We start from the raw sequence: 22,747 nt of genomic DNA, 5'->3' as shown, positions 1-22,747 counted from the left end.
TTAAATTATATCAAATTAAAATAAATGGACTTATTCTAATTTCCATAAAATAGAGGTATAAAATTCAAAATTATACCATAACCATCTCAAATTTTTCTTAAAAAAGATAAAAGTCAATAAGAAAAATGAGTGTCGCCTGACATTTTGGCGTCATCCTTTTTTAGATTAAAATATAATTTTCATTTATTATTTTATTTATTTTATTATAATATTATATTTTATAGGTGATGCCGCTTGATAGGTTGACAAACACTTAATTTTATTATAGAAAAATATCATTCTCGTAATAATCTACAACATGTCACATTTTCATATTTTTTTTGTATTATCTAAGTAAAACCCTTAATACTAACTAATACGTATTTTATCATGCTTCGTGTTAGGTTAATGATTAATTATTTTAATTAAATTATAAAGTAAATATTAAAATATAGTTAAATTTTTGTACTATTTGTATATTTACAATTTAATTTTATATTTTTATTTTTAAAATTTAATTTCTCTATTTTTAAATTTTAAAATTTCAAATCTAATTATTAAAGTGATTAAAATCTTCTATTAAAATTGACTATTTTACTATATACTGCAAAAAGAAAAAGAAAAAGAAAAGAAGAAGTTAATTCACGTGTGAACGAAGGAAAGTCCAAAGGACCTTTCCTTTTATATGGATAATATATAATTAATAACAAATATATATATATGAAGGTATAGATCTTAAAACGAAGATGTAAATTTAATTAAACATCAAGATTTAAGAAATTTTTCAAAAATTTGGACAGAACAAAGCTCAATTAACTCTCATTAGACTTATTTATAGGTTGAGAAGTTCACCCGATCGAATAGACCTGACATGATTAGATTTAGACTTAAACGAAGATTTTTATGTCTCAAGCCAATCTGATTTGACCCAAATTCAATTTAAATAAAAATATTTTAAAATTTTAATTTATTATAAAAAATATAAATATTAATATAAAATATATTTAAATGTTTTATAAATTTGCCAACAGTAAAATAAGAAAAAAAAAATTGGAACCTAGTGGAGGCTTGATCCTAACCAACCCAATTCTAAACTCTCATTTCTATTGACCTGAATCAGGATTACTTTCTTTTAATTAAATTCGAGCATTAAACTTTTAAAAGTGTTAAATTAATTTTTTTAAAATTATGTTAATTAAAATATTAATTTTTAATAAAATTAATATGACAACCAGCGTGTTAGTTCACGTAAACAATCTAACATGACAATACTTATCTTATATACCACGTAAACAAATGATTTAAAATTATGAAAAGATTCAAAAAAAAACTCAACTAAAAAATTATAAAATTTTCATAAAAAAAAAAGCATGAAAAGCACTTTAACTGCAATGAGAGTTGCCATATTTAAAATTTTAATTTTTAGTTAATATTTTAAATTAAAAAATTAATTTAACTCTTTCTCAAAGATTAATTATTAAATTTAACTCTATTAAAAGATTAAGAGCTAAATTTAATTAAAAAAGTTATATTAACAAAACAAACTATAAACCTCAATAATTAAAACTTGATTCAGAAAATATAAAATAAAATATTTGAAATATTTTAATATAAAATAATCATATTAAGAATATTATTAAATTATATTTAATAATAATTATATTAAATTATTTATTATTAAATTATATTTAATAATAATCCTATTAAAATTTAATAATAATAACAATAATTATTTATCTAAAAATTCGCTAAAGATACTCGATTATTTCAGTATTTTTTTCTTATGGTATTACAATATTAATTCCATTCAACTTAACAAGAATATTACTCCATTACAGTGGATCAAAAGTGACATAAATTTTTTTATATTAAACGAGTCAATAATTTAAGAATAAAATTGAAAAATAAAAATCAACTTGTAGCTTCCTATTTTCTATGCTATCAAGCAAAACTCTGACTAGCAGTTAAATAAATCTCCTTGTAAAAAGTGGGAGTTTAGTTTTCCAAACAAATTAAATATAGTAAACAAAATTTGCAGCTGATGAAACCAAAGATGCTACTGCCTGCTCCAACCACCAAAGCAAACTTGGAATACTTGAAATTGTTCAATTCACTAAACTATCCCCCAAATTATCTTTAGATTTTAAATTGGTCCTACATTTCAAAATGTTTTAACCTAATCTTCAAAATATCAGTATTATATTGATTAGGCCTTTTCGCCGGTTTAACCATCAATACCAGTTCATATTTGCATATTTTAAAAAATAACATTAAAATTTAAGAGGGTTTTTTTTTTAAACCCGTCATATCAAAGATGACATTAAACATATGTTTACAATATGACCAAGCAATGACGAAGCTAGAAATAATTTCTTGGGGAGGATTGGATTTGAATTATAAATTGTTGAGAGAGCTAAAATGTAAATTTATCACTATATAAACATTAAATTTTACAATATCTTGAGAAATTAAACTATATACATTTCATTTTGGAAGGAACAAAATAAAATTTTACAATTAAATTAACTTATCGTTTTATTTTTTAAAGGAAATAAAAGAGAAAATTCTCACTTTCAAGGGACCAAGGCCCTGCTTTTCCTCCTCTAATGTTGCCCTTGCAGCCCAAGCTGATAAGCTAAATTGACACAAGGACGTAATTGATAAAATACTGATATTTTAAGTACTCAACTATAACATTTTAAAACTTAAAAGCATTTAGCGCAGTGAACCTTAGTTGAAAAGCATCTTTGCTTTGGGATCAAGGAAAGAAGGATATATTAGTAGTTTAATTGATCCAATTTTCAGTTTCCAACAACTATTTGAAAAATGGAAGTCCCTGGAAATGCTAAAATGCAAATAAATCAATTATTAATTTTTTTTTTTGGGGGACAAAGAAATCAATGATTTGGGGTCTATAAAAAAAATATGGAGATACAATGTTGAGATTCGATTCTGAACCAAGCTTTGGATTCACAAATGTCATTTTTTATTTGATTTTATTAATATACTACCAAACAAATTTCCAATTTTCCATTATAGGGAATTATTGGTAAAAATACTATATCGGTCCCTGTACTATAATGAAGAATGCATTTAGTTTTTATACTTTTAAAATAAACATAAAGATGCTTGCAGGTAGATAAATTAACAAGATCATATTTTTGGTAATAGTTGAAAAAAAAGTTGTTAATTTTATGGGATTAACTCAATTAAATGATACAACATAAGTTTAATATATGAGGTGGGATATTCATTTACTCGATTGTAGCTGGATGTATTTAATCGACCAATAAGATATGAAACCAGGAAATATGCATGAAAAGGGATATGCATCAGTTAGGGGGAGTGTTGTGAAATTAGGTTGGGGACCAGATTCTTGGTTATAACCATTACTTAGGGGAGGGGCATTCTAAATGAGCTGACTATTTTAAATGAACGGAGATATGAGAGATTGTTGATAGTATGGAAGTGATTAAAGTCATTGAAGATAGGCAATTAATGGATGCAAATTCAGCCTTGGTTAGAAGAACCAAACATATATTAAAATATGGAAGATTGGGTTTTTCAGGTATGTTCCCAGGAAGAATAATCAAGTTGTCGATGAGATCGCCAAATTGATTTCTGTGAATAAGGAAGGTGTCCAAATTTTTTAGGAGATTTCTAAGGAGATTTTACAAGACCTAGGTTTAGCCAGTAGTTTGATGTAAGCACTTTGAGTTTGTTATATTCAAAAAAAAGAAAAGAAAAGAAAAAGGTTAGATTAAATGTAATAGTTAGAATTAAAGTACAATAGATAAAAGTGAACAACTCACGTTATATCTTAAATTAATACCACATCATTTAATTAATTCCACCTCATAAAACTAACCCTTTTTTCCCTTCAATTGTTATACAAATGATCATTTTGCATGTATTTCTAAAGTACGAGAATATTTTACTTGTAGAAACCAAAAATACATTTCACGTTATAGTACAAAGACCTCTAGAGTACCCTATTAGTTGGATGAAGAAGAATAAGGTATGAGAATAAGGACAAACCATTCTTTCTTCTAACAATTTTTTTGGCTTCCCCTTGCTTCCCCACCACCAAATGGCATATACATATACATGTACCCAAGCTTTCCTCCATTAAAACCACCATAGAGCTGCTCTCAGCCAAAACGCTTCACCTTTTCCCCAACAAGAAGGATCCCTTTATATAGCCCATGCATTAAATGAGAACATTGGACTTTGAAGGGATGCCATAGCCATTGATCACACAGTTCTCAATGTTTTGTCTGATGTTCAAAGGAACAAGTGTGAGTAGCCTCAAGGTTTCTTTCACTATTGATATCCAGAATTTCAGTTCATGGATCCTTGCTTTAGCTACTTAGCCATCTTCATGAGAGTTTTTCACTATTTCAGACATGGCCCAGTGTAATGTTGCTGCATGATGTCTCACTTTCTGTTTCAAAGTAGAGGGGAGCGTTGTGAGCGTTCAATCGAATCAAGTGAAAAAATTTTAAATTAATTGAGTTGGCGAGTTCTATTTTACCATCCTAAGTCGATTTGAAATTTTTTGAATCGAGTGAAATTTTTGAGTTAAATTAAAAATTAAACATGTCAAATAAAAATTTTATTACAGTATAACTAATTTCATGTTAGAGCACATAAATTTGAAACAATAAATATTTGAGAAAAATTTCAAAGCAAAATAATAAAAAATAATTTAGTATGATAAATTTAAATCATTAATTAATTTATTTAGATCCCAAAATTATTATTCTAGAAAATTTTAATTTTTAACTTTCTTTATATATTTTTATATATATTTTTGAAATTTTTATAAATATTTTGAAAATTTGAAAATTATTTTGAATTTTTTTTGTAATTCTTGTTGAGAGGATCAATTTGCTCATTTTCAAACTTAATAGGGACCAAAAAGTATTTATGCCAATTTATTATTGAATTATTTATGTAATTGAATTGTAAAATTCAATTCGATTTGAACTTGAAACTCAAATAATTGAATAACTCGATTCGATTAACTTGAAATTCAAATTTTTTTCGATTTTTTCGAATTTTACACACGCCTTCTCCAAAAATGTCATTAAACTTCAAATTTAGAGATCAATTAATCATATAATAATAGGTCAAGGTTGTGATTAATTCCGGATTTGATTTTAATTTCATAATCTTTTATAATGTTATTAATTAGTTCAAACTCATAATATTATTAACTATTTTATTAAAATGTCGAGGCAATTGTTTTAAAAAATATCCTTAAGCATTTGATTAACGTATAAAAACTTTAATTTGATTGAAGTTTCATCTATTTTAACGTAAGCAGGGGAAAAAAGGGGAAAAAAGAGAATGTACTTGAGTGGTCCTCTATTGTAAGAATATGATTAAATTTGACCTTCTATTATGAAATCAATTAATTTAGTTCATGTATTATTAAACAAATTAAATAAGACTAAATTGGAATAAGTTAACATTTACTGTTTAATAAAGTTAATAATTTTAAATTTTTATTGTTTTGTAAATGAAATATTTTATTTGTAATTTAACTGTAATTGAAAAATAAATTTCAAGACCGTAAATATTACTTTTGTTACAATTTGAATTTATTTAGTTTTATTTAATAATATAATAACTAAATCGATCAAGAAAGTTTAATTTAATTCAATTCCTATAATATAATAACAATTTTCTTAAACCCTTGGCACTAATTAAACCAAATAATTATATTTTTTTACAATTATTGAATAAAAAATCAATGTCACATATAAATTCAGTCAAATAACTTAATCCAATAAAAAATTATAAATCCACCAATTACTTGAGGGGGGTTTAAAATAAAATAAAATTTACCTCAACACTTACTTTGGCTAGAAATAATTCTAGTTAATAAGATGATTATTAAATTGTATAAAAATAAATTTAAATTTATAAATATCAAAATTAAATTTGACTTAAAATAATAAAATTATAATGCATTGGAAATTGAAGTTTAAATTAAGTGTTAATATTTAAAACGATAATTTATACTATTCATATATCAAATGAAAATACATCATTTAAAATTAATAAAATTAAATCTATTTAACTTCAGTCAAATATTGGGTCATCATTTGATTTATTAATCGTATATAAAATTATAAGAGGTCAATATATCAAACATAAATCTAATTAATTTGGATGATAGCTTTTATGTTAATCATTCTCCATTTGAAAATTCAAGATCTCGTTATTGCTAAATCTTAAGTAGTAAAACATCAATCAAATCTTATTCATCCTTCATCTTCATCTTTTTTTCTCTTTGTGCTTATTACCATGTTCTCAAGGACCCTATCATTGTGCTCATCTTCTTAATCACTCCATTGGAAGGATACATAACAGGTAAACAAAACCCACCTTCCAACTTCACATATTAGGGTTCATATCCAACTCGATTTAAGGTAAAAAAGAGAAGATAAATATCCAATTGAGTCAAATCAAATTGATTAAAAAATTTTAAATAATTTATGTGATTGAGTTAAATAAATATTCAAATAGATTTATGCATAATAAAGTAAGTCATATGCAACTTTATGTGATTCGATAATAAATAAAAAATAATTGATAACATGGTAGACGCAATTTTAAGTGACAATTTATTTAGTAGAAGGTGTTGATGCACTAGATCAACAGTTGTGAAAAGAGATAGGGTTGAGCAGTTTAATTCTGTAGGAGTAGAGAACCAAAAGCAGAGAAGAAGAGGAAACCTCCCTTAGTCTTGTGCCTTAGAGTTTTATTATATAGGTCAGGTAATTCGGTTGGATTCTGGGTCGGGTTGTTATTATTATTATATAACAATTTGTCCCCCATCTTATCGAAGAAAATGTATAAAGTGACTCTTCTAAGATAAAGTTACACTTATGATGTGTGTAACTTGGGACTTACTATACAAGTTTTAACTTGAAACCTTATTGAACAAATTTTGTTGTCTGATAGTATGGAAAAAGAGTAAAAAATTGTAACGATCCGAATTTTAAGGTTATCAGAAAAGTGTATTTTCGGGTCTCTGTTTTTGAAAAATGGATTAGTAAATAATTATTAAAAATATTTATGAAGTTAGTCGAGTGGTTAATTAGAGTTTAATTGAGTGAATTTAGCTTAATTAAGAGTAATTAAGAAAAGAACTAAATTGAATAAGGGTAAAAGTTGAATTATAGATTAAAAGAAAATAAAAAGTACTAAAAGGAAATTATACAAAAGTATAAATTGAGGCGGTTTATCGCGAAGAAAATCAAAGATTTTTTATGTTTAGTATATTAATATATTATTATATAATAAAGATATTTTATGTTTTAATTATATTATATTATATTATATATATATATATAAACTAAAGAAACAAAAGAAAGAAAATAGAAACAGAATAGGGACGAAGCTGAAAGAAAAGAAAAGAAGAAATTTAAGGATTTCAAGGTTCAATTTTAAATTGGTAAGTTAAATTAAGTCATTTTCTTGTAATTTTGAGTTTAAATGAAACTAGAACAAAATACTATTAAGTATGTGCTGAAATTTTGGAAGATATTAGATTTTTAGATATTAAATTTTAGTGAGTAAAGGTGTGAATTAGGGATTGAATTAATAGAATTTCTAACTAGAAGTGGGAGATAGAATAAATTGTAGAATAAGTTATAAATTTTGTATAATAGGGACTAAATTGAAAGAAATTCAAAATTATGATTTTTATGCTGAAAATTTGTTGTTAAAGTTTAAATTTAGTTAGAATTTGAATAGAAATAAGGTATAAATTGAGATAGAAAATGGATGAATTTAGTTAGAACTAAATTGGAATTAAGGCAAAAGTTGGATAGAAATTGAAATATTTAATGTGAAAATTGAATGTTAGTGTATTGATATTTAATTGTTTTAATTTCCGTAGCTAACGTTGTCTCGGGAAATCTCGGCTAAGCAAGAAAATGACAAAGACAACGGGAGTTAGCTCGAAAATTACGATTTGTATTTCTATAATCAGAACCTAGCTATTAATTGTTATATTTTTTATTCAATGCAATTAATAAATGTTGAAGTGAGAATTATTGTGTTTATAATGGAAATGGATTAGTTTGGTATGTGATGAATTTATATTGATTGAATTAAATTGAATTATATATTATAAATATATACATGTGTGTGAATGAGATATTGTGCAATTATGATAATTGAATTTTGGATAAATGTTATGATAGATAATTAAGATGTGAATTATTTGTATTGTGTCTTTATAATTGAAATGAATTGATTTAGTGTGTGAAAATTTATATTGAATTAATTTATGAATATATACGAATGTTTGAATTGAAATGAATATTGATGTGGAAATTGAATAATAAATATTTGTTATATTGGAAAATAAATGTAGTTGGAAGTGTGATGAAATTGATAGAAAATTGTGATTATTGTGAAATTGAATATTTATTAGTGAAAAGTGAATGGAATTATATTGAATTGAAAATATATAGTTAATTAATTAAAATATGAATTAATTGAAAACTGAAAAGTGAATTAAATACCCTATTAACTAGTCGGGCTAGTCGGATATAGTTCGCATGCCATAGGATATGGAAGAGTACGGGTTTTGCTTGCTTCATCGATCGTGCACTTATGTGTCGACTCATTTATCTTATCAATTCTTGTTACCGATTCGGCACTTTGTGTGTCGGATATTGTTTCTTTATTACATTCTTTATTCTTGTTTGGATTTGTTCGATGAGGTACTCTGTGTACCATCTTTGCATCGTTATCATTATTATTCCGGCTTTACCGATGAGGCACTATGTGTCGTATTGGTGTGTTGGTTGGATCCGTGTATCCGTCTAGGTCTGAGTCATGTTAATAAGGGTAAATAAAGGAACTAGAAAGATCGACTGTTATTGAATAATTTAATTGTTACTGTATATCTAATTTTTACTGAATAATTGACTGTTACTGGATAACCGATCAATTGATTGATACTGAGTAACTGATTATTATTGAATAATTGATTGTTACCGAATAACTAACTGTTAGTGAATAAATAATCGTTCTGATTGACTGATTGTTTAATGAATATTACTAATTGATTAATTGCTATTGAAAAATAATAAATGATTTTGAATTTAAAGTAGACCAAAACATTGGTTGGAAAGTGAATGTTTGAATACTCATTGAGTTTGAATAGTTCAATATATAAAAATTAATATGTTTTATAATTGTTTAAGTGTTCGGATTATAGAAATACCACTGAGAGTATACTCAGCGTACGGTTTGTTTCCGTGCGCAGGTTAAGGTTAGACCGTTGAATCAGCATTCCAGGCCGATCCCGAATTCAATGAGGTAAAGTATGTTGAGTATTGGTAATGGCATGTACCTAGGATGTCTTATGAGAGTCATTTAGGTTGTGAAAGTATTGATAAAATAAGTAAATTATAGTTGGCAATGGTATATAGTATGAATTTAAAATTTGAAAGAAAAATTCGTAGTAATTCTAAATTAGTTCCGAATTGATTTTACTGTTCATATTGGACCGCGAGGGCCAATTAAAAGGACGACATATTAAAATTATGATGAGTCTGAACGTTTATATTTAATTAATATCTGTATTGTACTGCACTGACTGGTAATGTCTCGTAACCCTATTCCGGCGACGGTATGGAGTTAGGGGACGTTACAAAAATTGTAATGCAGAATACTCCAAACTGTATTTCCTGTAAGAATTTGTAAATCAACGAACTCAAAAAAAATTGTTCAATATCAACCATGATCTTAAATCAACGAGCTGTTCGGAGGCTACGATCCTAAATCAACTAACCTTTATAATATAAGTTGAGAACGTAGGCCCGCGACTTGTTTTGGAGGTTACGGTATTAAACCGTCTAGCTTTTATAATATCAGCTGGGAACATAGGTCTGCGAGCTGTTTTGGAGACTGTGATCTTAATCTGGCAAGCCTTTACAATATTAGCTAGGAACATAGGTTCGTGAGTTGTTTTGAAGGCTACGATCTTAATTCGGTGAGCCTTTACAATATCAGCTGAGAGCATAGGTCCACAAGCTACTTAGGAGGCTGTGATCTTAAACTAGCGAGCCTTTACAATATCAGCTGGGAACGTAGGTCCACGAGCTATTTTGGAGGCTGTGATCTTAAATCTTCGAACTGTTATAATATCAGTTGGGAATATAGGTTTGCGAGTTGTTTTGGAGGATGCGATCTTAGATCGGTGAGCCTTTATAATATCAGCTAGGAGCGTAGGTCCGCGAGCTGTTTTGGAGGCTACAGTCTTAAACTAGCGAGCCTTTATAATATCAGCAGGGAACGTAGGTCCATGAGCTATTTTGGAGCCTGCAATATTAAATCGGCGAGCCTTTATAATATCAACTAGGAACTTAGGTCCGCGAGTTGTCTAGGAGGTTGCGATCTTAAACCGGCGAGTTTTTATAATATCAACTGGGAACGTAGGTTCGCGAGCTGTTTTGGAGTTGAAAACTTAACTCAGCTAACCTTTAATCATCAGCTGTAGGGTCAGAAGCATACGGTTATATGAGTAAATAACATACATGCTATAAGTCCATATCATGAACATGTTCTCAATCCAATTCTGTGAATAACAAGCAAACTAGCATGGATTTCATGACAAAAGCATGTGATAAATTTGCTCTAAAAATACAAGCGATAAATTTAAGTCAAATACTAATGAGATGACAGAAGTAAAAAGACTAATAAGTGATTGTGAAATTCAATTCAAGATCGTGGCAAATTAAACAACTGAAGATAACATTTATGTATTAGATAAAATGAAAGATGATCATGAAGAATAACACAGGCTTAAAATGATGGACATTGATAACATGCTTATATTTTCCCATTTTTTTTTTAACAGGGAATATGATTGAACAGAAGGCAGAAAAATGGATACCTATGGCTGCAGTACATTTCCACTGTACCTCTTTACATGCATTACCTTACCCCTCTTCATTAGAGAATGCGACAGTTAGGCCTAAACAACATCAGGTACTGATGCAATCCACCAAGTCCTTTTGTCTGATGATTTTGGTCTCTTAGGGGAAAAAACCAAAATGACTGATCAGATTTAGAGCTCATAATGCATAAAGGCTCCAAGAGAGAGCTTGCACTTGATTAATTTTGCCATTCAGTAGCCTCATTTCACTGACAAACAAAGAAACTGTGAAGTTAGGTGTTATTAAATGGTAGAAACAAGAAACATAATGTTCTATTTCTGCCTAAGCAGAAAATATTCCTCTTGGTCTTGGCTCTTTTATGTGCAAATGAATGACTTATCAACCAACAGCATTGCCTTGTGATTTACTATTTCTTCGTCCAAATGGTGCCTTAAAAAGTAGCATAGCAGTTAAAACATTTGACTAAAAGTTGATACTTCCTTAGTTGACAGTCTACTTACGATGCCTTGGCTTCCAAATGAAAGCCTCACAGTCCTTTGCATAATGAAATAAAAAGCCAACTTTATTGGTTTAATTCACGGTTTGACTTTTAAAGTATACCTGTTTTTTTTTTTGGTATCTAAATTTTTTTTGTCCAAATTTAATATTAAAGTACACTCAAATTCCCAATTCTAAAGTATGCCTCCCTTATATTTTTTTAGTCCAACTTTTTGTAGGCATTAAAAAAAAATTCTTATAGTCAATCACAAAATATCATGTGGCGGCATTATGTAAAAAAGTAAAAAAAAAAGATGTAGGTACACATTGAAAATATAAAAAATTGAAATAAATATATAAAAAAATTCAGAAAAATATTTATAAAATCTAAACATTGAACAGTTTGAACCCTTGTCCCTTAAATGGCATTTAAGGACACAAATGGTACTTACTTGATCATCTCTGCATAATTCAATAAGATACTTTCACTCTATAAATCTCATTTTCAATTTGAGCTCTTTTCATAGCCGAAACATAAAATTTTAACTCAATTCAAGAATAATACCGATCTATTAAGGGGTTTGAACACTTAAAAGATTTCTCTAAAAAGAATATATCACCTCTCAATATATGGGTATTAATTTAAAACATAATATGACATTTTCACCCAACATATAAAAAACTTTGAACTATTGCATTTAATGAGCGGATAGAATAGAAAAGTTCAGGTTAAATTCAATTGTTTGAAGTTTTTAACCAATAATAAATTGATTCAACATGCCATTTAAAAGATACTGTTATATTTTAGATTAATGTCATACTATTTAATTAAATTTATCTCATAAATTTTAACATTTTTTGTCAATTATTATAAAATTATCATTTTCCTCTTTTTTTTCTTTTTTTTTAACGTATAATACTCTTTCACCCTTAGACCAAGGAGGCTGGTAAAGTTTATTAGCCAGAGAAAATGGCACAAAAAAAAAATAAAAACATCCACAATTACAAATTAAAAAAATTACTAATTCAATCATCATCATCATTATCATCTAATTCAATCCAGTTTCTATCAAAAACCAGAATTTGATCTCATACTGTACTCTGCTACAAGCTGTGCAAATGATGAAGACTTATTTTCCAGCAAACTTGATGGACTATCATATTCTTCTATAACTCCTGCAAAAACAAATGTTTTTTTTTTATTCAAATGAAATGAACTTCAAAGAATCCATCAGAATAAGCAGAGCATACTGTTACTACTAACCATGACTTAGAAGCAGAACCATGTCACTATCCAGAACCGAAGTTATTCGGTGAGCGATTGTTATGACTGTACAATCCGAGAAATGCTCCCTTAACGTCGTCTGTATTAGGTTGTCGGTGGCTGTATCCACTGATGCGGTCGCTTCGTCGAGCACTAAGATCTTACTTTTCTTCAATAGTACACGCCCAAGGCACACCAACTGCCTTTGCCCCATGCTCCAATTCTCTCCATTCTCACTGACTGCACAACAATAATCATACAAAGTATAACTTCGGCAAAAGAAGACGAACTCATTTGTGTTATAAGATAGAAGGATCGAACCTGAAGAATCGAGCCGGCCGGCCTTGTTTCGAACTCCATCCCCGAGTTGGCATTTATCCAATGCCTTTAAAACACAATAATGATGGATGTTAGACTTGGATTACAGATCATAAAAGACAGTGTTTTACTAAAATGAACCTACCTCCCAAATCTGTTCATCTGTGTATTGTTCAAGAGGGTCCAAGTTGCTTCGTATAGTCCCTTCGAACATGGTAGGCTCTTGGGGGATGATGCTGAGTCGTGAACGCAAATCATGCAACCCGATTGATGAGATGTTCAGACCATCGATTATGATCTGCCCTGATGCAGGTTCAACGATCCGGAAAAGTGTTTGTATGAGTAGATTTACCACTGCCAGTTCTCCCTACGATACCGGTTTTCAACCCTCCAGGAAATGTGCAGGTCAGGCCTCGCAACACGAGTGGCATGTGCGGGGCATATCGTACCTACATTGAGACCATTATTGTTTATTTAATACGGCGAATGCATTGGTAACAGAATCATAGAACACCACAACACTGCCTTACCTGCAGATCACGAATATGAACTTCTCCATGGTATGGCCAACAATGGTCTGGGTGATTCGTTTCCACCACAAGGGCAGGCTCACTACGAATACTACAGTATTGAAGTATTCTCTCAACAGATATAATTTTATTCTCCATATTGCACATAGTCCATACCACCCAAGCTTGCAATATATTTAGATTGAGTCCATACGTCACAGCTAACCCGGCAATAGCTAAACGAACGAAAAACGCATCAAATCATTCTCCTAGAATATTTGTTATCTAGTAGACAACAAAGGTGCCAATATGAATCTGCATTTACTTACCGGGATCAATAATTCCCTCTGGTGTAGAGATTAAAAAGAATAAAGAGAAGGCAAAAGTAACAGAAGACAATAAGTCCAGGCGGAAGCACAGCCATTCCATTGCACCAGCAACATAAAATTTTGGACGAGAATACGAGTCGGTCAGTGCCATGTTAATGTCTTGGAACCTTTTTTCTTGATCAAAGCACTTTATAGTTGTTGCTCCTAAAATTGTTTCAGCAAAATTCTGTATTACTGGAGCTTTGCATACTCCAACCAGCCGTGAAAGTTCTCGTGCAGAAGATATGTAATATTGCTGCGAGATTACAAGTTTATGAGCATTCCTTTTGTTCAGCAAAAAGGTAATGATTAAATGAGTTTTACAAAGTAGAAAATTCGAGATTTTCGATATGTTGCTGCATTGTAAGAAGTTCATGATTTCATGCATTGCATAGCCACAATTCTGCAAGAGTTACCTGATACCAAATGCAGGTAGCAATCACTGGAACAAAAATGATAAAGATCTGCCAAGCAACTTGAGACATGACTGCAATGATTCCAAGTAGCTGGATAACTGAGAAAGCAAATGTGGCAACTTGGTGCGCGATGTCCATATCTACTGCACTTTGATCTGTAGAAGCCTATAAGAGGCAGCAAAAAAGTTTACAATCCTTTAAAAACAAGGGGAAAAATGCCAACAAACATGAAGATAAATCGGATCTTTTGTATCCATACAGGAAAAACATTAGATGCTTACTCTGTTGAGGATTCTTCCACTCGGTGTAGAATCAAAGAAAGACATGGGAGCACGGAAAATGCAAAGATGCATCTTTTTAAAGAGGAGAGTGGCTGTTTTATATCCAGCTGTACCAAGAAGCATGGATTTGGCAAAGACACAAATGGCACTTGCAATGGCCAAAGCCAAATAGACCATGATTAGTGTAAAGCTCCCAACAGGAGGCTTTATGTCTGCTGACATCGGTGATCCCCAAGCCATCCAATAGTTGCTGCCTATTTGAAAAATCTCAAAGAGAATCTGAGCAAGCAATATTAAAGGCACAAGAGCTCCTCCATATGCTGTTGTGATGTACTTCCAGTAGACCAAAAACCCGACTTGTCCTTTCTCTCGTTCTTCTTCTTGAACAAGCTGTCCTTTTGGTCCGACATCATCTACTTTACCGCTCTTGTCACCTTGGTTTTCTTCTTTCTGCACTTTCCCATTAGTAGTACCTGTTAGAATTAAGTGACCCAAATTCTTATTTAAATAAAATACGATGGAAAATAAAATAAAAGTAAAATCCATATAGAACTAGACTTCTTTTATTTTATTTTAGAATAAGGTTTTAAACCTTATTAAACTCCATCTATTTTATATTGATTAGGATAAGGTGTTTCAATCCTACTAGAATATGGCTTTGCAAGCCTATAAATAGACATAGTCTATTCCTCTTGTATTTGAGTAAAAATTTTTCGACATAGTGAATTTTCTTCTCCTCTGCCTGTGGTTTTTTTCCGAAAGGGTTTCACGTAAAATTTATGTGTTTTTATTTATTTTATTCTATTTTATTTTTCACAAATTGGTATCGAGCTTAGGGTTATTCATCTCGATCACGGTAATGGCGTCTTTGAAGTATGAAATTCATTGTTGGATCGCAACACCGATTTGCGTTGTGGCAAATTAAGATGCAAGCGGTTCTTGCAGATGGATCTAGAGGATGCCCCTGCTAGGATAGATAAGATGCCTTCGACATTAATGAGATGAAGAGAAGAAGCGTAAGGATCGAAAGGCATTAACACAATTACATCGCATTTGTCCAACGAAATTTTGCAGGATGTGATGAAAGAGAAAACCGCCATTGCATTATGGAAGAGGCTAGAACAAATATGTATGTCGAAAACTCTAACAAGCAAGTTGCATATGAAGCGGCGTCTTTATGCTCATCGTTTGGAGGAAGGTGCGTCAGAGACGAACACTTAATGATGTTTAAAGAAATTCTCTCAAACTTGGAGGCCATGGAGGTTCAAGATGATAAGGAAGATCTAGGGTTGATTCTACTTTGTTCGTTGCCCCCGTCTTATTCAACCTTTAGAGACACGATTTTATATAGCCGCGAGTCTCTCACAGTTGATGAGGTTTATGATTCTTTAACCTCGTATGATAAGATGAAGCATCTTGTGGTTAAACCCAACTCTCGTGGAGAGGGTCTCATTGTTCGTGGGAGATAAGACCGGAATGTTGATGATGATCGTGGTAGAACACAGAACGGAATCCTCGTGGTAAATCTAAGGGTAGATCAAAATCTTCAAGCAGAGGTAAAACTTGCAACTTCGCAAGAAGAAAGGGCACATTAAATCTGAGTGCTATAAGCTACAAAATAAGATTAAAAGGAGGTGCGAATCAAAAGGAAAACAGATGGAAAATTCGGTGAAGTCGATGTTGTAGAAGACTACAATGATGGTGAACTTCTAGTTGCTTCATCAATGATTCTAAAGTAAGCGAGGAGTGGATACTTGATTCAGCTGCACCTTCCACATGAGTCCCAATCGGGATTGGTTTACAACTTATGAAACGATGATCTGAAGGTGTTGTTTTGATGGGAAATAATGCTTCATGTAAAATCGCGGTGTTGGAACAATTAAAGTTAAGATGTTTGATGGAGTTGTCGAACACTTAGTGACGTGCGGCATGTTCCGAATTGAAAAGAAATTTAATTTCGTTGAGTACTCTTGATTCAAAAGGTGCAGATACACAAATGAAAGTGGGGTTTTAAAGATTTCAAAGGGTCCCTTGTTGTGATGAAAGGGCAAAGAAAGATTGCCAAGTTATATGTTTCTGAGGTTCTATCATTATGGTGATGCAATTGCCGCTTCCTCTTCCTTGTCGATGATGATATTACTAAACTTTGGCATATGCGCCTAGGGCATATGAGTGAGAATGGCATGGCGAATTAAGCAAAGAGGACTTCTTAATGGGCAAGGAATTTGCAAACCGAATTTCGTGAGCACCTTGTGTTTTGGGAAGCAAAGAGAGTTCGATTCACTAGAGGAATCCATAACACGAAGGAAACGTTGGAGTATATCCATTCGATCGTGGGGCCGTCCGAGTGCCTTCGAGAGGTGGAGCTAATTATATGCTAACCTTTATTGATGATTTTTCCGAAAAGTTTGGGCGTTCTTCACAAGTAAAAGCGATGTGTTTTCCACATTTAAGTCTTGGAAAATTATGATTGAAAAGCAGACGGAAAAGCAGATAAAATACCTCCGCATGCACAATGGCTTAGAGTTCGCTCGATGAGTTTAATAGATTGTGCAAGTCGGAAGGATCATGAGACACTTGACATTCGTCATACTCCACAACAAAAGCGGCGTTGCGTAAGCGAATGAACGAACGATCATGGAGAAGGTTCGATGTATGTTGTCAAATGCCAACTTACCAAGTCATTTTGGGCGAAGCGACCTCAATCGCATGTTTTTGATCAACCGATCTCCATCCGTTGCCATTGAGAAAAAGACTCCACAAGAGGTATGGTCCGTAATCCCGCTAATTATTCGATTTAAAGATTTTTGGGTGTCCTGCGTATGCTCATGTTGATAATGGAAAATTGGAACCGAGATCCATTAAATGCGTTTTCTTGGTTATAAAGTGGTGTAAAAGGCTATAAGTTATGGTGTCCTGAAAATAGAAAAGTTGTGATTAGCGAGAGATGTTGTTTTTGATGAAACGCTATGCTACCTAACTTATCTCTTAAAGACTCTTCCAATAAAGAAAACCAAAAGCGGTGGAGCATCGATTAATACGAATCAACTCCTCAAGCCAGATACAAAATTGAGAATAGAGTTGCTTCTTCACCGCAATACTCTATCGCCAAAAACAGGACAAGAAGAGAAATTAAACCTCCAAAGAAGTATGCCGAGGTTGATCTAGTTGCTTATGCTTTAAATGTGGCTGAAGATATAGATGCGAATCAAGAGCCATTTAATTATACTGAGGCGATTAGCTATGAAGACTCGAAAAGTGGATGTTTGCTATGCAAGAGGAGATGGAATCACTCCACAAAAAAAGAACATGGGATCTTGTAAAACTTCCTAAAGGTAAAAAGGCATTCGTTGTAAATGGGTGTTTAAAAGAAAGAAGGGACTCCTGGAGTTGAAGAACCCGGATATAAAGCAAGGCTTGTTGCAAAGGGTTACTGATCAAATTCGAGTGGACTTCACAGATGTGTTCTCTCCGGTTGTTAAGCATAGTTCGATTCGAGCTTTGCTTGGTATTGTGGCCATGCATGATTTGGAGCTTGAGCGGTTAGATGTAAAACGCATTTTGCATGGAGAACTTGAGGAAGATATTTACATGCAACAACCAGAGGGTTTTATAGTCTCGAGAAAAAGAGGACTATGTTTGCTTGTGAAAAAGTCCCTTTACGGTTTGAAACAATCACCAAGACAATGGTACAAGAGGTTTGATTCCTTTATGACTTCTCATGATTTCAAAAGAAGTAGTTTTGACAGTTGTGTCTACTTTAAGAAAACAGTGATGGTTCTTTTGTGTATCTACTTCTTTATGTTGATGACATGTTGATAGCGAAGAAAAGATAAAAGAGAGATAAGAAAGGTTAAAGCCCAACTAAGTGAAGAATTTGAGATGAAAGATTTAGGACCAGCAAAGAAGATACTTGGTATGGAGATTCTCGAGATAGAAAAGCAAGTAAATTGTACCTAAGTCGGAAGGGTACATTGAGAAAGTTCTTTGGTGTTCAATATGCAGAGTGCTAAGCTGTTAGTACTCCTTTAGCACCATTTCAGACTTTCATCGGCCTTATCTCCTCAATCGATAATGAGATTGAGTACATGTCACATGTTCCATACTCTAGTGCGAGAGGATCTCTCATGTATGCTATGGTTTGTTCACGCCCGATTTATCATATGCGATCGGTCAGATTAGCGATACATGGCGAATCTCGGTAAAGAACACCGGAAAGCGTTCGATGGATTTTAAGATACTTACGAGGCACTACTAATGTTTGCTTACAGTTTGGAAGAACTAAAGATGGAGTTATAGGGTATGTTGATGCTGATTTTGCTGGAGACCTTGATAGAAGAAGATCTCTCACAGTTACGTCTTTACAATCGGAGGTTGTGCAATTAGTTGGAAAGCCACTTTGCAAACTACTGATCGCTTTGTCTACCACTGGGTCGAGTACATGGCGATTCTCGAGGCTTGTAAAGAAGCTATTTGGTTGAAGGGACTATTTAGTGAACTCAATGAAGACCTTCAAATCAGACAGATTTTGTGACGATCGAGTGCCATCTTTCTTACAAAAGATCAAATGTTTCATGAGAGAACAAAACATATTGATATTCGGTATCATTTTGTTCGTGATATTATTGCTCGTGGTGATATTGTTGTGAGCAAAATTAGCACTCATGAAAATCCTGCAGATATGATGACTAAGTCACTTCCTATAACCAAGTTTGAGCATTGCTTAGACTTGGTTGGTGTTCATTGTTGAAGTTAAACCCTTAAGGGGTTTTTGGAAGAGGTGAAGAACTTGTTTATTGAAAGTTCGCGATGAAGAACTTGTTCATTGAGAATTTGTGTCAAGGTGGAGATTGTTAGAATTAAGTGACCCAAATTCTTATTTAAATAAAATACGATGGAAAATAAAATAAAAGTAAAATCCATATAGAACTAGACTTCTTTTATTTTATTTTAGAATAAGGTTTTAAACCTTATTAAACTCCATCTATTTTATATTGATTAGGATAAGGTGTTTCAATCCTACTAGAATATGGCTTTGCAAGCCTATAAATAGACATAGTCTATTCCTCTTGTATTTGAGTAAAAATTTTCGACATAGTGAATTTTCTTCTCCTCTGCCCATGGTTTTTTTCCCGAAAGGGTTTCCACGTAAAATTTATGTGTTCTTTATTTTTATTCTATTTTATTTTTAACAGTACCTATATCACATTCTCCTTCACTGGTAGTTTGTTCAAAAACCGAACTTGCTTCAACAGTAACAAGGGCCGACAAAGCTTTCTTATGTGCACCCACAAGTTCCATAAAATCAGTACCTGAATTGAGAATATCATTATACTTTCCAGCTTGAACAATCCTCCCATCTTTCATCACCTAGAAAATATGTAAATATAAGTTGAATCCTGTTAATAAATTATTTCTTGAATCTAAGACATGATGAAAATCACTGAAAATAATGTAAACAATAGCTCACCAAAATTAAGTCAGCAGCTGGTAAAAACTCAACTTGATGAGTGACATAAATCACTGTTTTTGATCTCAAATTCTTTAGTAAAACCTCCTGCCATTGAAAAGATTAAACGAGATACTCAGAGCTCGTACATAACTATTTCAACTAAATTAACTATAGGAACTCTTAAAATACATGCCATATGATCATAGGAAGACATTACCTTAAATAAATGAGATCCGGTGTGAGCATCCAATGCGCTGAAAGGATCATCAAACAGATAGATATCGGCATCTTGGTATAGAGCACGAGCAATCTGTATTCTTTGCTTTTGTCCACCACTCAGATTGATTCCCCTCTCGCCTATAACCGTCTGATCACCGAAAGGGAGAATTTCAAGATCCTTCTTGAGGATACAAGCTTCAAGCACTTCGTCATACTTGTCTCTGTCCATTTCCTTACCGAACAATATGTTGTCTACAATCTTGCCACTTTGTATCCAAGGTGACTGGGCAACATAGGCTGTTGTACCACACAACTTAAGAGTTCCTGATGTCTTTGGGAACTCTCCCAAAACACAGAAAGTAAACTTGACTTGCCGAGCCGATCGTACCACAAACAAGAACACTCATGCCATGGGAAACTTTCAAGTTTATATCTTTTAGTGTTGCGATGAGGGGATGACATGTCGCAAGAGAAGTTCCCATCAGCAATCTCGATCATTGTATCGAACTACCACTGGTAGCTTCTCTATAGCACCAGTCGCAAGTCATCAAGCCGAGGAAGGCGACAATTCGATCAAGTGACACCTTTGTTTGAGCTATCATTGAGATTGTGTCGGGAAGGTTGTAGATTGGCTCTGAAGAATCTCGAATGTTGCGAGTGCAGATAGGATCTTCCCGACTCAAGTGGGACTCCTAAGAACCTACAAGCACCAAAAGTGGCTACAGACACAACGGATGGTGCAACCCGTAAAACGAAAGCGGTCATGGCATTTGTATAAACGAATCGTTTTAACCATCCTTCCTCGACGCTCCCGAGCCCAACAATCTTGGAGAGGAACTTCATTTCCACCCTGCAGCTTTAAGAATCCTCATATTCCTCAAAATTTCAGATGTTGCCTTCATCCTTGTATCTTTTGATTCCATTAACTTATCCCGAAACTTCGCAACATTTTCCCCAAAGGTATATTTGCCAACATAACAAGTACAGTAGCAATGAATGTGACAATGGATGCTAGCCCCAGGGTCTTATACAAGATCAACAAGGCCAAAGCAACTTGCAAAACTATCATCCATGGATCATGCATGTACCAACTAAAGTCACCCACCCTTTCTCGCATCAACAATCATGAAATTGATGATCTCCCCACGGTATAGCTCGCTTCGACCGCACGAAAGGGTTAACCCTTGTTATATATCATTGCTACCAATACTGACCCTCGCCTAAGTCCAACTTGTTGCAACTTAAAGAACCAGCGCCTCTCGGACAAGCACTCCACTAGCTTGGCAACAAAGAAAGCGACAACTAGAAGATACCCTTCACCTTATATTCCTTTTGCCCATTCAGATCTTGAACAAAAGTGTCGATGAGGTATGGACCGACATATGAAGCCACCGTGTACATAAATGCAAACAAAGCTGTCCAAAGAATATCTTTCCAATTTGAAAAGAAACGGTCACAGTCACCGACTTAAGTGAGGTAACACCATTCCCTTCACTATCGGTGATTCAAGCTGTTTTAAATTTTGGAAAAGCCTCAATAACACTATCATGGCTATCTAGTGAGGAACATCCTCAAGGTCTAATGGTTTCTTATTGCCGTGACAATGAGAGGCCCTATCCAAGAAAATGTAAGAATCTGAAAATACCAGCATTTGAATATGGGGTTCTGATATCACGCCCTTTTTCTTTACTCAACACTACACCATTAGTAACACTAGAATCTCCATTTAAAAGGGGTTCCTCAAGGAGGGTATCTTCACCCTCATTTCTTAAAAAGAACCCAACAATACATAGAAACAAACCAGTAACAACAGACAAGACATCAGATACTAAATACTGGCTTGGGAAAGAAACATGTTTTTTGAAGAGAACAATGTCTATAACAAGACAATAACATGAAATTGAAAAGTAAAAACCCCACCAAATTCTCAACACAACAGGGAACCTCTTTTGTTCATTGGAGAATTGACAATGCATGTAAACACATGTTGCACATGCACCCCAAGCAAGTGTTTTCAATGCGTAATCAATAAGACTCATTAACTTATCCTCTGACCAACCATTGGTATACCAATAAAAGTAACTTAACAAACACAAGACAACATTAGAAACTGAAACAACAAAACAACAAGCTAATGTTTGCTTATACCATAAAACCTGTCTTTCCTTTGAACCTTCCCTACTAACCTTTTTAACCCTGCTCACCACCCACAAGATTAACAATAAAAGCAACAAAACTAAGTGTAATGAAGCAGAAAACCCATGAAGAAAAATGGGTTTTAGTAGAAAATCAAAACTAGTAGCTGAATTCATTAGTAAAGATGATTGTGAAGGAAAAAGTTCCATTTTTTTTTTTGGAGCTTTGGCTGAAGAAAAAACTCGGGTTTTGTGTGTTTGGATAAAAGTTTTGATTGGTTTCAAGTGTTTGAAGGCTTCTGGCTTTGTGTATATATATAAATGAGACTAAAAAAGAAAGACCAAGAAAAATACTTGGAGAAGAGAAATGCGTGGAGAGCAAGATTGGAAGCGGAGAG

At 32.5% G+C, this 22,747-nt stretch overlaps 1 pseudogene; it reads right to left on the bottom strand.

Moving 5' to 3' along the window:
• Window positions 1–12,456: 12,456 nt before the first annotated feature.
• LOC108478895 (ABC transporter C family member 3-like) lies at window positions 12,457–22,253 on the bottom strand (annotated as a pseudogene).
• Between the last annotated feature and the right edge of the window lie 494 nt (window positions 22,254–22,747).

Source organism: Gossypium arboreum, chromosome 11 (genome assembly GCF_025698485.1).
Source record: "Gossypium arboreum isolate Shixiya-1 chromosome 11, ASM2569848v2, whole genome shotgun sequence".
NCBI lineage: Eukaryota > Viridiplantae > Streptophyta > Magnoliopsida > Malvales > Malvaceae > Gossypium > Gossypium arboreum.
This window is presented reverse-complemented; position numbering and strand designations above follow the sequence as displayed.